Source organism: Arachis hypogaea, chromosome 20, assembly GCF_003086295.3.
Source record: "Arachis hypogaea cultivar Tifrunner chromosome 20, arahy.Tifrunner.gnm2.J5K5, whole genome shotgun sequence".
NCBI classification, from domain to species: Eukaryota; Viridiplantae; Streptophyta; class Magnoliopsida; order Fabales; family Fabaceae; genus Arachis; species Arachis hypogaea.
The window spans coordinates 129,533,052-129,550,576 of record NC_092055.1 but is presented as its reverse complement, the minus strand read 5'-3'; the positions used below and the strand labels follow the sequence as shown (position 1 = coordinate 129,550,576).

At 41.0% G+C, this 17,525-nt stretch overlaps 1 non-coding gene across 1 annotated transcript; it reads right to left on the bottom strand.

Annotated features, from left to right (window-relative positions):
• Nucleotides 1-5,671: 5,671 nt before the first annotated feature.
• Nucleotides 5,672-5,776, bottom strand: LOC112787916 (small nucleolar RNA R71). The gene has a single exon (XR_003195300.1). It is a non-coding gene; the product is annotated as a small nucleolar RNA R71 (small nucleolar RNA).
• Nucleotides 5,777-17,525: the final 11,749 nt, after the last annotated feature.

The window sequence follows — 17,525 nt, the reverse complement described above, 5'->3', positions numbered from 1 at the left end:
TTGGGTGAAGATTTTCGAAAAATTGAGGAGAGAGAAAGTGGTTAGGAAGTTTTGAAAAAAATCTGAATTTTAAAAATTGATTTTCGAAAAAGATGCTTTAAAATAGAGAGAAAAGCAATAAGATAGCACACGATTTAAAATTTTTAGATCTAATGCTCCTTGTTTTCGAAAATTTTTGGAGGGAAAAACACCAAGGAACACCAAACATAAAAATTTTAAGATCAAGACACAAGGAAAACTCAAGAACACTTTGAAGACTCACAAGAACACAAGAACATGAAGAAAGAACACCAAACTTAAAATTTTTAGAAAACCAAGCTAAAATTTTCGAAAAACACAGAAAAATCAACAAGAAAACACCAAACTTAAAGTTTGGCACAGGATTTAATAGAAAAAATTATTTTTGAAAAAGATTTTAAAAAGAAAATAAGGATTCTAAAATTTTAACACGACACTAATAAAAGACTCTAAACCAAAAAGAGAAAATTTTCCTAATCTAAGCAACAAAATAAACCGTTAGTTGTCCAAACACGAACAATCCCCGGCAACGGCGCCAAAAACTTGGTGCACGAATTATGAATCACACTTTTCACAACTCGTACCACTAACCAGCAAGTGCACTGGGTCGTCCAAGTAATACCTTACGTGAGTAAGGATCGAATCCCACGGAGATTGTTGGTTGAAGCAATCTATGGTTATCTTGTAATTCTTAGTTAGGAAGTCAATTATATTTATCAGTCGAGTTGCGAATAAACAAGAGAGCATGGATTAAAGGTTACTTGTTATGCAGTAATGGAGAATATGTTGGAGTTTTGGAGATGCTTTGTCTTCTGAATTTCTGCTTTCCTCTGTCTTCTGATTCACGCACGCACGTCCTACTATGGCAAGCTGTGTGTAGGTGGATCACCGTTGTCAATGGCTACCATCCATCCTTCCAGTGAAAAGGGTCCAGGTGCGCTGTCACCGCACGGCTAATCATCTGCAGGTTCTCAGTCGTACCGGAATAGGATTTACTATCCTTTTGCGTCTGTCACTACGCCCAGCACTCGCGAGTTTGAAGTTCGTCACAGCCATCCAATCCCAGAATCCTACTCGGAATACCACAGACAAGGTTTAGACTTTCCGGATTCTCATGAATGCCGCCATCAATCTAGCTTATACCACGGAGATTCCGATTAAGAAATCTAAGAGATATTCATTCAATCTGATGTAGAACGGAAGTGATTGTCAGACACACATTCATGGATTGAGGAGGGTGATGAGTGTCACTGATCATCACCTTCTCCATAGTTAGGCGCGAATGGATATCTTAGATAGGAACACGCATGTTTGAATGGAAAACAGGAATACTTGCATTAATTCATCGAGACACAGCAGAGCTCCTCACCCCCAACAATGGAGTTTAGAGACTCATGCCGTCAAAGAATACAAAGTTCAGATCTAAAAATGTCATGAGATACAAAATAAGTCTCTAAAAGTTGTTTAAATACTAAACTAGTAGCCTAGGTTTACAGAAAATGAGTAAACTATGACAGATGGTGCAGAGATCCACTTCTGGAGCCCACTTGGTGTGTGCTGGGGCTGAGACTTAAGCAATTCACGTGCATAAGGCTGTTTTGGGCGTTCAACGCCAGGTTTGGATCCATTTCTGGCGTTGAACTCCAACTTTTAATCCTTTTCTGGCGCTGGACGCCAGAATTGGGCAGAGAACTGGCGTTGAACGCCAGTTTACATCATCTATCCTTGAGCAAAGTATGGACTATTATATATTGCTGGAAAGCTCTGGATGTCTACTTTCCAACGCAATTGGAAGAACACCATTTCGAGTTCTGTAGCTCCAGAAAATCCACTTTGATTGCAGGGAGGTCAGAATCCAACAGCATCAGCAGTCCTTTTTCAGCCTGAATCAGATTTTTGCTCAGCTCCCTCAATTTCAGCCAGAAAAATACCTGAAATTACAGAAAAATACAAAACTCATATTAAAGTCCAGAAATATGAATTTTTCCTAAAAAATAATGGAAATAAACTAAAAACTAACTAGAATATCCTAAAAATTATATGAAATTAACCCCAAAAAGCGTATAAAATATCCGCTCATCATCGACCCAACCTGAAGAGGTCGGTTACTTGTCTTCGATCAGCCCAGGTCATATAGCTCAACCCAGGGTATGAACAGTGCCCCTACTTGAGCTCGATCTTATCCTTGAGGCCGTGTCTTTTTAGACTTCGACCCTTTGAGGAAGTCGAGTTCGAGCATCTTGTCTTTGGTTGATCTCTCTAAGGCTCCATAAATGTGAAGCGTTTAGTTTCTTTTATCCCTTTAGTTGCAACACACATTTTGCATTCGTATTCTTCCTTGGAAACGTGCAACGGTTTTAAAGCCCATTTAACTCCTTCGCCGTTTCCCCTTTTTTCCCTCTTCACGTTTTATTTTGAATTTCTAAGGATTTGCTTCAGTTTCTTCTTCGCCTTTCTCTCCGTCTTCTTTGCTGGTGCTTCGTTTTCTTGCTTCCAAGTTTCTTTCTTTTCTCGTTCGGGAGTGTTTGCTGGCGCGAATTTTGATCGTCGCTTCCGTTTTTGCGTTCGCCTTTTCTTTTTTCACAGGTTGGTAATTCTTTCTCCTCTTTTACTTTGATGATTTCCTTTTGTATTTGCATGTCTGCGATTTTTGGGTTCCCACCAAATTTATTTTGAAAAGCTTGATCCTTTTTTGCCAAAGCTTGCGTCTTTTTTGTTCTTTTGATAAATGCTACATTTTTCTTTGCTCCGCTCTTATGGAAAAAGAAATGTGTTCCTGCTTTCTGTTTTGCTTTACCGGTGTTTCATAGTTTTTGTTTGAATCTATTTAGTAGAAGAGGCTATAGCTTCATTGATGATTTATTGGTGACTTAACAAAGTTTGTAGCATTTTGCTGTTTTCGGTGTGATCTTATGATGGTAACGGCTTTTACTGTTTGGATGAGGAGGTGCTAGTATTCAGGTTGCGTTCTTGAGTGGCTTTATGGCTTTGTGTCGTTTGTATGGAGTGTCGTTTACCTTCCATAAAATTTTGATCTTTTTCTATTAAGAGGTATTAGGGCATAGATTTTTGCTGAGTTACTGCCTTCCTGCTGCCTCCTAAGGGTGCCCCTGGACTTTAGTGTGAGTCCTGGGGTTTTCCTTTCATTGCCATATCTGTTTCTTCACGTTCATATGTTATTGTCCGAGTTGTTTCCTGATTTTCCGAGTTTTCTGGTAGTAACCCAATTTTCTTTTTCTCACTGTAGGAGTAGTTGACCCATGTCTTCCCCCAAGAACATTGTTGAGATGTCTACTAAGATCTCGGATGGCATGTCTGATTGGCTGGACTCCATTGTTTTGATGTGTGTTACCGTGGCTGACCCTGAATATTATAACCGACTTAGGAAGCATCATAGGATATGTAGTAATAGGGAAGAGGAGAAGAACTATGAGTTGGTGTTGCCGGATCCTGAGGAGAGAGTGAGCTTTCCGACCTCGACCCAGGGCGAAAGCCCTTTTTCTATGCCTATGACTATTTTTTCAGTCAATTGAACATCACCATCCCTTTTACTGACTTCGAGACCGAGCTGTTATTTTCCTGTAATGTTGCCTCTTCCCAACTCCATCCGAACACCTGGGGTTTTATAAAAATCTTCCAACTGTTGTGTCAAGAGTTGGGTGTCCGACCTACTGAGACCCTCTTTCTCCACCTTTTCGTGTTAACTAAACCCGGGGTAGCAAAAAAGAAAGCCTCTTGGATCTCTTTTTGAGCTACTCAAGGGAAGAAAGTATTCTCGATGTACGATGAATCCTTTCGTGACTTCAAGAACTATTATTTTAAGGTCCGAGCTGTTGAGGGAGCTCGACCCTTCTTCTTGGATGAAAATAATGAACCCACTTTTCCTTTGTCTTGGCAAAAAGATCTTGTAGTAGTTAAGTATTCTTGGGAGAGCTTGAGCGAGCTAGAGCAGGCCTTTGTAAGTGTGTTGGAGGAGGATTGGGAAGAGCCTCCTCATCTCGATACAAAGAGGTTCCTGGGAGACCCCTCCCTTCTTCGGGCCGAATTGGGTAGTTGCCGACTTCTTTTTGCTTTTCTTTGTTTGTTTGTTTCTACTTTATAACTCTCAATTTGATGTTGCTGCTTCCTTTTTCAGAGATGGTGAAGACCTCAGAGTCCATGAAGGCCTTTAAACGGGCCAGGAAAGCAACAGTTGCTCAAAACATCTCAACAAAGGTTTCAGGGGAGGGATCCTCTTAGGTCCCTTTGAAGAAATCGACCTCGAGCACTGCTGGACCGAGGAAGAGTATTCCTACTCCTCAAGTTTATGTGGTTTCCTCTGATCCTCCCCAGCCGACCTCTGGTGCTGCCTTTTCTCCTACTGCCGGTCCTTCTCCAAAAAGGCAGAAGACTGTTGAGCCCTATGACCTGGATGCCCCTGATTTTGATGCTGTGGGGTTTGTTGATAATCAGATTGTTCCTTATGGCCGACTTCCCATGGACGATGTGTCCATCCTTCACCACCTGGATTTTATTACCAGTAGTAGTGTTTGGATGGCTCACATGGGTGCGGCTCTGTTCCGCACGATCCAAGATTCTCCTGTCCATGCGATGAAGGCCTTTATGAAGGAAGCTAAGTCGGAATTCGACAGGATCAAAGAGCTGAATGATGAACTTGATGCAAAGGTGGCAAAATTGGAGCTGGATGTAGAAAATGAGAAGGCCCGAGCTACTGCTACTGAGGCCACTGCAAATCTGGCTGAGGAGATGGCGAAGAAGCACAAAGAGAGCTATGTTCGTATTTATGGTGAGCTGCTGGAGACCAGGGAGAGGTTGGAGTCAGCCCATGCTGATTATGCTGAGCTCCAGGGCCATCTTGTGGGTAGTGTGATCGATGCCTATGAGAACTTGAAAGCCCAGGTCCGAGTTCTTGCCCCCGAGCTCGACCTCACTCTTTTCATTCTGGACAACGTTGTGGAGGACGGCAAGATCATTCCTGCTCCAGATGATGATGAAGAGGAAGGTCCTCCACCTGTGCCACCAGTCCTGTTTTCCTCTAACGCCTCAAGGAATCTCTATACTGTGACATAGAGGATTTCATACTTTCTTGTTCTCTTCTCTTTCATATGAGCAGGAACAAAGACAAAGGCATTCTTGTTGAAGCTGATCCTGAACCTGAAAGGACCTTGAAGAGGAAGCTAAGAGAAGCTAAAGCACAACTCTCTGAAGAGGACCTAACAGAAATTTTTGAAAAAGAAGAAGACATGGCAGCCGAAAATAACAACAATGCCAAAAATGCAAGGAAGATGCTTGGTGACTTCATTGCACCTTCTTCTGACTTCTGTGGAAGGAGCATCTCAATTCCTGCAATTGGAGCAAACAACTTTGAGCTTAAGCCTCAAATAGTTTCTCTAATGCAGCAGAATTGCAAGTATCATGGACTTCCATTGGAAGATCCTCATCAGTTTAATTTTTAGCTGAATTCTTGCAAATCTGTGACACTGTTAAGACCCATGGGGTTGACCCTGAGGTCTACAGACTTATGCTCTTCCTTTTTGATGTAAGAGACAGAGCTAGGACATGGTTAGATTCACAACCTAAAGAAAGCCTGAACTCTTGGGAAAAGCTGGTCAATGCCTTTTTGGCAAAGTTCTTTCCACCTCAAAAATTGAGTAAGCTTAGAGTGGAAGTCCAAACCTTCAGACAGAAGGAAGATGAATCCCTCTATGAAGCTTGAGAAAGATACAAGCAATTGATCAGAAGGTGTCCTTTCTGGCATGCTTTCAGAATGGAGCATCATATGCATATTCTATGATGGTCTGTCTGAACTGTCCAAGATGTCATTGGACAACTCTGCTGGTGGATCTCTTCATCTGAAGAAGATGCCTGAAGCAGCCCAGGAACTCATTGAAATGGTTGCAAATAACCAATTCATGTACACTTCTGAAAGGAATCTTGTGAACAATGGGACAACTCAGAAGAAAGGAGTTCTGGAGATTGATACTCTGAATGCCATATTGGCTCAGAATAAAATATTGACTCAGCAAGTCAATATAATTTTTCAGAGTCTATCTGGAATGCAAGCTGCAACAGGCAGTACTAAGGAAGCATCTTCTGAAGAAGAAGCTTATGATCCTGAGAACCCTGCAATGGAAGAGGTGAATTACATGGGAGAACCCTATGGAAACACCTTTAATCTTTCATGGAGAAATCATCCAAATCTCTCATGGAAGAACCAACAGAAGCCTCAACAAGTCTTCAATAACAATAATAGTGGAAGAAATAGGTTTAGCAATAGCAAACCTTTTCCATCATCTTCTCAGCAACAAATAGAAAACTCTGAGCAAAGTTATTCTGGCTTAGCAACCATAGTCTCTGATTTATCTAAGACCACACTAAGTTTCATAAACGAAACAAGATCCTCCATTAAAAATTTGGAGGCACAAGTGGGTCAGCTGAGTAAGAGAATTACTAAAACTCCTCCTAGTACTCTCCCAAGCAATACAGAAGAAAATCCTAAAAGAGAGTGCAAGGCCATAACCATGACCAACATGGCCAAACCTGGAGAGAGTGAGGAAGACATGATTCCCAGTGAGAAAAACCTCATGGGATGTCCTCTGAACGAAAAGGAGTTCCCTAATGAGGAACCAGAGGAATCTGAGGCTCATACAGAGACCATAGGGATTCCACTGAACTTACTATTGCCATTCATGAGCTCTGATGAGTATTCTTCCTCTGAAGAGGATGATGATATTACTGAAGAGCAAGTTGCTTAGTACTTAGGAGCAATCATGAAGCTGAATGCCAAGTTATTTGGTAATGAGACTTGGGAGGATGAACCTCCATTGCTCATCAATGAACTGAATGATCTGGTTCAACTGAAATTACCTCATAAGAAACAGAATCCTGGAAAGTTCTTAATACCTTGTACCATAGGCACCATGACCTTTGAGAAGGCTCTGTGTCACCTGGGGTCAAGTATAAACCTCATGCCACTCTCTATAATGGAGAAACTAGGGATCTTTGAGGTACAAGCTGCAAAAATCTCACTGGAGATGACAGACAATTCAAGGAAACAGGCTTATGGACTTGTAGAGGATGTCTTGGTGAAGGTTAAAGGCCTTTACATCCCTGCTGACTTCATAATCCTGGACACTGGAAAGAATAAGGATGAATCCATCATCCTTGGTAGACCCTTCCTAGCCATAACAAAAGCTGTGATTGATGTTGACAGAGGAGAGTTGGTCCTTCAAGTGAATGAGGACTACCTTGTGTTTAAGGCTCAAGGATCTCCCTCTGTAATCATGGAAAGGAAGCATGAAAAGCTTTTCTCAATACAGAGGCAAACAGAGCCCCCACATTCAAACTCTAAGTTTAGTGTTGGAAGGCCCCAACCATGCTCTGAATATCTGTGAAGCTCCATGAGAGCTCACTGTCAAGCTATTGACATTAAAGAAGCGCTTATTGGGAGGTAACCCAATTTTTATTTATCTATGTTAAATTTCCATTTTCCATTATTATTTTATGTTTTCTTTAGGATGATGATCATGTGGAGTCACAAAAACAAAAGCTAAAATAAAAAACAGCATTGAAAATAGCACACCCTGGAGAATGAGCTTACAGTAAGGGTAGCAGAATAGGTGTTAAACGCCCAGTCTGGCACCATTCTGGGCGTTTAATGCCAGAAAAGGGCACCAGACTGGCATTTAACGCCAGAAAGGGAAGAAAAGTTGGCGTTTAACACTAGAAAAGGAAGAAAAGCTTGTGCTAAACGCCAGAAATGGACAGCAACCTGGCGTTTAACGCCAGGATTGGCACTCAAGGGGCGTTTACACGCCAAAATGGTACAGGGATGAGAAATCCTTGACACCTCAGGATCTGTGAACCCCACAGGCCACAGGATCCCCACCTACCTTAACTCTCTCTCTCTCTCTTTTTCACACCTTTCCATAACACCCTTCCCCAAATACCCCTCACCAATCACCTCCACCACTCTTCCCCATAACACCCACCTCACAATTCAAATTCAAATCCTTTCCCTCCCACACCCAACCTCTAATACACGAACTCTACCCCTCTCTCCACTCCTACATAAACCCCTCATCCCTCCTTCATTTCCACACATCATAAAAACTTCTTCCCCCCTTGGCCGAACCACTCACACCTCTCCATCTCCTCCATTTTCTTCTTCTTCTACTCCCTTCTTTCTTTTTTTGCTCGAGGACGAGCAAACCTTTTAAGTTTGGTGTGGTAAAAGCGTTTCTTTTTATTTTTCCATAACCATTTATGGCACCTAAGGCCAGAGAAACCTCTAGAAAGAGGAAAGGGAAGGTAAAAGCTTCAACCTCTGAGTCATGAGAGATGGAGAGATTCATCTCAAAGGTCCATCAAGACCACTTCTATGAAGTTGTGGCCAAGAAGAAGGTGATCCCTGAGGTCCCTTTCATGCTCAAAAGGAATGAGTATCCGGAGATCTGACATGAGATTCGAAAAAGAAGTTGGAAAGTTCTCACCAACCACATTCAACAAGTCGGAATCTTAATGGTTTAAGAGTTCTATGCTAATGCATGGGTCACCAAAAACCATGATCAAAGTGTGAACCCGAACCCAAGGAATTGGCTTACAATGGTTCAGGGGAAATACTTAGAATTCAGTCCGAAAAATGTAAGGTTGGCATTCAACCTGCCAATGATGCAAGGAGATGCATGCCCCTACACTAGAAGGGTCAACTTCGATCAAAGGTTGGACCAAGTTCTCATGGACATATGTGTGGAAGGAGCCCAGTGGAAAAGAGACTCCAAAGGCAAGCCAGTTCAATTGAGAAGGCATGACCTTAAACCCGTGGCTAGAGGATGGTTGGAATTCATCCAACGCTCCATCATTCCTACTAGCAATCGATCCGAAGTGACTATAGATTGGGCTATCATGATCCATAGCATCATGATTGGAGAGGAAGTAGAAGTTAATGAGGTCATATCTCTAGAACTCTACAAAGTGGCTGACAAAACCTCCACTTTGGCAAGGTTAGCCTTCTCTCATCTCATCTGTCACCTATGCAATTCAGCTGGAGTTGTCATAGGAGAAGACACCCTCATTGAAGAGGACAAACCCATCACTAAAAAGAGGATGGAGCAAATAAGAGAGCCCACTTATGGACCTCAACAAGAGCATGAGGAAGTCCCTCATCAAGAAATCCCTGAGATGCCTCAAGGAATGTATTTTTCTCCACACAACTATTGGGAGCAAATCAACACCTCCTTAGGAGATTTGAGTTCCAATATGGAGCAACTAAAAATGGAGCACCAAGGGCACTCCATTGTTCTCCATGAAATTAGAGAGGATCAAATAGCCATGAGGGAAGAGAAACAAAGGCAAGAAAGAGACATAAAGGAGCTCAAGCGTTCCATTGGATCTTCAAGAGGAAGAACTAGCCGCCATCACTAAGGTGGACCCCGTTCTTTGATTCCCTTGTTCTTATCTTTCTGTTTTTCTCGATTTTTATGCTTTATGTGCTATCTATGTTTGCATCTTCATTACATGATCATTAGTGTCTAGTGCCTATGCTTTAAAGTTATGAACATCCTATGAATCTTTCACCTCTCTTAAATGAAAAATGTTTTCTGAAAAAGAAAAAGAAGTACATGAATTTCGAATTTTAAAATAGTTTAATTATTTTAATGTGGTGGTAATACTTTTTGCTTTTTTGAATGAATGCTTGAACAGTGCATATTTTTTGAATTTGTTGTTTATGAATATTAAAATTGTTGGCTCTTGAAAGAATAATGAAAAAGAAGAAATGTTATTGATAATCTGAAAAATCATAAAATTGATTCTTGAAGCAAGAAAAAGCAGTGAAGAACAAAATCTTGCGAAAAAAATGGCGAAAAAAATAAAAGAAAAAGAAAGAAAAAGAAAAAGAGCAGAAAAAGCCAATAGCCCTTTAAACCAAAAGGCAAGGGTAAAAAGGATCCAAGGCTTTGAGCATTAATGGATAGGAGGGCCTAAAGGAATATAATCCTGGTCTAAGCGGCTAAACCAAGCTGTCCCTAACCATGTGCTTGTGGCGTGAAGGTGTCAAGTGAAAAGCTTGAGACTGAGCGGTTAAAGTCGTGGTTCAAAGCAAAAAGAGTGTGCTTAAGAGCTCTGGACACCTCTAATTGGGGACTCTAGCAAAGCTGAGTCACAATTTGAAAAGGTTCACCCAGTTATGTGTCTATGGCATTTATGTATCTGGTGGTAATACTGGAAAATAAAATGCTTAGGGCCACGGCCAAGACTCATAAAATGGCCGTGTTCAAGAATCAACATACTGAACTAGGAGAATCAATAACACTATCTAAATTCTGAGTTCCTATAGATGCCAATCATTCTGAACTTCAAAGGATAAAGTGAGATGCCAAAACTGTTCAGAAGCAAAAAGCTAATAGCCCCGGTCATCTAATTAAGAATGATCTTCATAGATGTTTTCGGAATTTATTGTATATTCTCTTCTTTTTATCCTACTTTGTTTTTAGTTGCTTGGGGACAAGCAACAATTTAAGTTTGGTTTTGTGATGAGCGGATAATTTATACGCTTTTTAGCATTATTTTTAGGTAGTTTTTAGTATGTTTTAGTTACTTTTTATTATATTTTTATTAGTCTTTAAATAAAAATCACATTTCTGGACTTTACTATGAGTTTGTGTATTTTTCTGTGATTTCAAGTTTTTTTTTGCTGAAATTGAGGGACCTAAGCAAAAATCTGATTCAGAGGCTAAAAAAGAACTGTAGATGCTGTTAGATTCTGACCTCCCTGCACTCGAAATGGATTTTCTAGAGCTACAGAAGCCCAATTGGTGCGCTCTTAATTGCTTTGGAAAGTAGACATTCTGGGCTTTCCAGCAATATATAATAGTCTATACTTTGCCCTATATTTGATGGCCCAAACTGGCACTAAAACCAGCGTTTAACGCCCAAACTGGCACCAGAGTTGTCGTTTAACTCCAAGAAAAGCCTATGCACGTGAAAGCTTCAATGCTCAGCTCAGGCACACACCAAGTGGGCCCCGAAAATAGATTTCTGCATTATTTACTTATTTCTGTAAACCCTAGGCTACTAGTTCATTATAAATAGGACCTTTTACTATTGTATTTTCATCTTTGGAATATATTATGTAACTTTTATGTTCTGAGACCTCCATGGGAGGATGGCCACTCGGCCAAGTCTACCCTATTTTTACTTATGTATTTTCAACGGTGGAGTTTTTACACCCTATAGATTAAGGTGTGGAGCTCTGCTGTTCTTCATGAATTAATGCAAAGTATTATTGTTCTTCTATTCAATTCAAGCTTATTCTTATTCTAAGATATTCACTCGCACTTCAACCGGATGAATGTGATGATCTGTGACACTCATCATTATTCTCACTTATGAACGCGTGCCTGACAACCACCTCCGTTCTATCTGCAATAGGTTGAGTGTGTATCTCTTAGCCTCCTGGTTCACGACGCATGGTTGCCTCTGCTGACAATAGAGCCCTCTATTCCATGAGATTAGAGTCTTCGTGGTATAAGCTAGAATCAATTGGCAGCATTCTTGAGATCTGGAAAGTCTAAACCTTGTCTGTGGTATTCCGAGTAGGATCTGGGATGGGATGACTGTGACGAGCTTCAAACTTGCAAGTGTTGGGCGTAGTGACAGACGCAAAAGGATCAATGGATCCTATTCCAACATGAGTGAGAACCGACAGATGATTAGCCCTACGTAACCCGTAGCCGGACCATTTTCACTGAGAGGACGGACGGTAGCCATTGACAACGGTGATCCCCCAACATACAGCTTGCCATGGAAGGGAGTACGCATGATTGGATGAAGGCAATAGGAAAGCAGAGGGTTCAGAAGCAACAAACATCTCCATACACTTATCTGAAATCCTACCAATAAATTACATAAGTATTTCTATCTTATTTTCTGTTTTAATTACATTTTAATCATCAAAACCTCATAATCATTTGAATTCGCCTGACTGAGATTTACAAGGATGACCATAGCTTGCTTCAAGCCGGCAATCTCCGTGGGATCGACCCTTACCCACGTAAGGTATTACCTGGACGACCCAGTGCACTTGCTGGTTAGTTGTGCAGAATTGCAAAAGTGTGATTGTAATTTCGTGCACCACTAACCTATACTGTGAGCTTAGATTTCTGCACTTTGATAAGTGAAACCTCATTGTGGAAAGGAAACTAGCTGTACCCTCTGATCTGAAGCAGTATACTGAGCGTCGGATTGTGGAGAGGGGTTGGGTATTTCTCGATAGAGAGCTAGTGCGAGTGAATGAGTCTTGGGTCTAGGAGTTCTTTTTCAATTTCTACCGAGCGACCCTTGATGCAGTTCATCTCAGAGACAGGCAGATTCTGATTACAGAGGAGGCTATTGAGGACATCCTTCACTTTCAGCCTAAGATCAGTGATAAGGATGCCTTCCATCAGGCTGAGGAGGATATTAAATGCATGTGTTTTGATTAGGACGCAGTGCATCGTACGCTTGCCCTTCCTGATGCCCCTTGGGAGCAAGGATCCAAGAAAGAGACTCCGAGAGGCATTAAGTTCGACTATCTGACGAAGGAAGCCAAGCTATGGCAGCAGATCCTATGCACCTATGTCATGCCTAGTACCCATTCTACTAAGGTCCCGGCCGATATGGTAGTTCTGATTTGGTATGTCTTAGAGGGGAAGGAGCTGTACCTTTCACGACTCATCAGGAGATACATGTACCGGGCCAATATCAGAGGCAACCTGCCATTCCCTTGCTTGGTCACACAGCTAGCTCACCGGGCTGAGGTACCTTGGGAGCAGGGCGATGAGGCACCAGCCGCTCACGGTAAAGAGAAGGTTATCCCTTGGGGTGACTGGTTTGGTGACCGCCCAGTAGCCCAGCGCAGAGACCGAGCGGCCATAGCAGCAGCTACTGATGAGCCGACTACTTCTTCAGCTGCAGCAGAACCATCTGCACCATCTCGATCAGCACCTTCATCTACATCACAGCCAGTCTACCACCTTGTGCAGTACCTCTTTGAGCGCAAGGATTGGATGGAGCGGCGCTTGTTGCGATGTTATGAGCAGTCTGAGTGTCGTAACAAGCGACGCTATACACATCTGAAGCTGATTGTGACTTCGGGACGTACTGACATCCCCTCGGATCCTGATACACCCTCGGAGCACTCTAAGGATGAGAAGGACAAGCAGGAGGAGGCCCAGCAAGAGGAGACTCAGCATGGGATCCCTACAGAGCCACAGGCACCTGCACAGTCACAGCCGACAGAGCCGGAGGCACATCCAGCGACGGGCGACGATAAAGATGCAGGCGATGATCCTTCTCACCCAGCTTGATTGAGAGCATCGAGGACGATGCTGTGATTTAAGTGTGGGGAGGTCGCCGTCTTTGGTGGATTACATTTTGTTGAACCATTTCAGACTTTTATTTTATTTTGCTTTATTTTGTTTTATTTTTAGTACTTGCACATTTTTATTCTATTGTACTTTTGTTTATTTGTACTTTGTTGCATTTTGCACTTTGGCTTGTATATATCTTAGTTATTTAGTTTGAATTGCACTTTTAGTATATTAGTTGTGATTTGGAAAAAAATATGGATTATTGAGCTAAATTTACCCTTTTGCATATGTGAATTTGGTTTGATTGAAAGTAAGGAGTGAACTAAGAATTTTTGGCTTTCCATAAATATTTCTTTGCAAATTGAAGGTATTCATAATTAAAAATCGAACTAAATCTTTGACCGCATATATTTTTAAAAAATATTCTGTTAATTTTAATATTTTTTATATGAAAATGACCTAATTACAAAATTGAAAACAACACAGGAATCCATTTGAAAAAAAAAACTATAGAGACCTAATTAAAAATTTAATAAAACTACAAGAACCAATTGAGTAATTAAACTAAAACTAAATTAAATCGAAGTAGTAGAAACATAGGAATTTAGTAATTAAAAGAACCCTAGTACAGAAAGAGTACGTACTTCGTACTCATGGAGAATGAGAGAAGGATAGAGCGGGAGCGAACGTTTGAGGGTGAAACATGGTGAGGAGGATGACCATGCTGGAAGAGATAAGGGGGAGAGCATGGGAGGATGTGTATCCGGTGTCAAGGAGGGTTCTTCTCGAGAGGGTTTAAGAAAGCCACCTAATATCTCTTTTAGAGATAAGGTCATTGGAGCAGAGAAGTTTAAGGCCTTCGTATTAGTAGGGTCTTTATCTAGAGATGGTATCACCACGGTGATAAGTAAGTAGGGTGATTCTCGTCCACCAAGTGTCAGTTTTACGAAAGAGGCAAAGAGCTGTCTAGTTGAACCATATAGGAAAGCCATCGTGATCAAGGTGCTAGATAAGCATTATGACTACACGGCTCTTATGCATAAGTTTCGGATAGTATGGCGCATCAAAAGAGGGTTTGATTTGTTGGATGTGAGGTTTGGGGATTTTTTGGTTAATATTCAATATTGCTGCGGATTGTGAGAAAGTCATGCTTAGTGGCCGGTGGTTGATAGACGGTTACTATGTTGCAGTAAATCCATGGGACATGGATTTTAGGCCATGCGAACAATCGTTCAGATCAACGCTAGTATGGATTCAAGTCTCGGGACTTCCGATTTGGTGCTACCAGGAACAACCAATGCTGCGAATTGCTTCTGCAATAGAGGTTCCAGTGAAAGTAGACTTGGCCACTAAGCTTGCAGAGAGAGAAAAATATGTCCGAGCTTGTGTTCAGATTAATCTTGGGTTGCTGATAATCAAACATATTATTGTGGAGGGCATGACTCATGAGGGTTTACAGTTGATTTGTTCTACTTGTGCACGGTATGGGCATGATAAATCGTATTGCATGGAGAAAGAGTCCTTGGAAGGGAAGGGTGATTCTTTCGGTGATGGAAAGAATCATGAAGCCCCGACACTAGTGCCACACAATGATCATGTACGTCGTGGAATTTCTCTCCGTAAGCGTCCGCAGCCTTCCTCCCTGCAGAACTCACCAGTTAATAAAAATGGTGACACAACGGAAGAAACCTTAGTAGATGGAAGCATGGCGGATGCAGCGTTGGGGTCCGAGGGTGACAATTATTGAGGATCAGAGTGTGCCAATATCGCAGGATAAACCACTTATTAAGGTTGGTGATTCTATTTAGAGTATTATATTCTTATTTATTCTGTCCCTATTATTTATGATAGTTTAAATATGATTATTTGGAATATTAGCGGTGCTTCTAATAAGTTAGCCCAGGCGCATTGTGAGGAGCTTGTTAGAAAATTTAGACCTATTTTCTTTATTGTAGTTGAAACTCACTCTCCTTTTCAGCATTTAAAATTATTTTGGGAAAAGTTGGGGTATCACTCTATTGATATAGTGGAAGCGGAGGGGCATAAGGGGGTATTTAGTTTCTATCCTCAATGCAGGGTGTTTGTTGTAAGTTCATTAATGCTTTTTATCAGGGTGTTACTATTGAGGTTCACCTTGATAATTTGATTTGGAGGTGTAGTGATATTTATGGTAGCCTTCAATTTAACAAAAGGGTTATCCTTTGGGATTATCTTGTTGCACAATCCATGATTTTCCAAAGACCTTGGATTGTTCTTGGTTATTTTAATAAAGTCATATTTTTTCATGAGTCTAAGGGCTGCCAATTTTCTCATCAAACAACAGACAGGTTTGCTACTTCATTAGGGGATAGTGGTTTCTTTGATCTGAACTTCATTGGGAGATTATTTTCATGGTATAAGAAGGTGAAAAATTATGTTGACATGGCAAAAAAACTTGACCGAGTCCATATAAATAGTGGTTGGTTATCCATCTTTCCAGAGGCTTATGCAGAAGTTTAAATAGGCATCAGTCTAATCATTGCCCTATTCTGGTGCGTTGTAAAGGTAGTTCTTAGTCTAAAGAGAATTGACCTTTTTGATTTATTGCTGCTTAGGCTACTCATCTCGGGTATAAGGTTATTGTGAATTAGTCATGGTGGTCTGGTAATAGAAGGATTCATGGCAAACTTTCGGAAGTGCAGAAGAATTTCTTAGAGTTTAACTCGAAGGCATTTGGTAACATTTTTGTTAAGAAATGTGAATTAGAGCAGCATATTAATTATTTGCAGAAGTGTTTGGAAGTGGTGGATAGCATTTATTTGCGTCAGAAAAAGCAACAGTTGCTTGATGATTATAATAATCTAGTGCAAGAAAAGCTCCTATGGATCTAAAAGTCCAAAGAGCAGTGGGTAAGGTTCGGGGATAGGAATACAAGATTCTTTCATATTCATACTCTTGTGCGAAGGAAGCATAATAAGATTCATAGCCTTCTTCTAAAGGATGGAGTGTGAAAAACTAATCCGGAGGTTCTGAGTCGGAAAGCAGAGTCTTTCTACAAAAGCTTATTCTGTCATTTGGATGATGTTGATTTGGGTTGCCTTGGTGATGTGCCTCTTCCTTCTCTGAATGAGGAAGCTTGCAATGATCTTACAGCACCAGTTACTATGGAGGAAGTCAGAACAGCTATTTTTCACATGAACTCTTTTAAAGCTATGGGTCCTTATGGGTTTCAAGCTTTCTTCTTCAAGAAATATTAGGAGATCATTGGTCCTAATGTTTGGAAGATGGTTATGCAGGCATTTTCCAGTGTTGCTCTTAATCCGAAAATAATGGAGACTTTACTGGTTCTTATTCTAAAGGTTGAAACGCCGGTATCTATAAAATATTTCAAGTCGATTAGTCTCTGCAACGTGGTTTATAAGATCACCACGAAGGTCCTTGTTAATAGGCTCCGTCCTCATCTTGCGGAGATTGTTAGCCCGCTTCAAAGAGAATTTATTCGGAGATGAGGAACTCCTGACAATATCATTATTGCTCAAGAGGTCCTCTACTTTATGAAGAAGACTAAATCAAAAAAAGGCACACTAGCCTTTAAGATTAATCTAGAGAAAGCTTATGACAGAGTTGACTGGAAATTTTTGGCCCATACCCTTAAGAGCTTTGATTTTCCCAGTCCTACAATTAATTTAATTATGAATTATGTCATTGTTTTCTCCTTATCTATTCTTTGGAATGAGAATCGTCTGAATGGCTTTACTCCTAGCCAGGGTCTTAGACAAGGAGACCTTATGTTACCCTATCTTTTTGTGTTGTGTATGGAGAGATTGGCATGCTTTATTAGTCACCAGGTTTATTTGGGCTTGTAGAAGCCAGTTGCTGCTTCTAGAGGGGGACCAAAAATATCCCACTTAGTGTTTGCGAATGACTTGCTTTTATTCTGTAAAGCTACAATAAGACAAGTACAAAATGTGATGGTGGTTTTAGAGACTTTTTGTAAAGCATCTGGGATGAAGATTAATGTGGAGAAGTCTAAAGCGCTTTGCTCCAAGAATGTCTCTGTGACAAGGAAAGAGATTTTCACTTGGGTGTCCTCTATCAGATTTGTCCAAGACTTGAGCAAGTATCTAGTGTGCGAAATTGAACTCCACAAACTTTGCACAGATGAACTGGCAAGTGCAC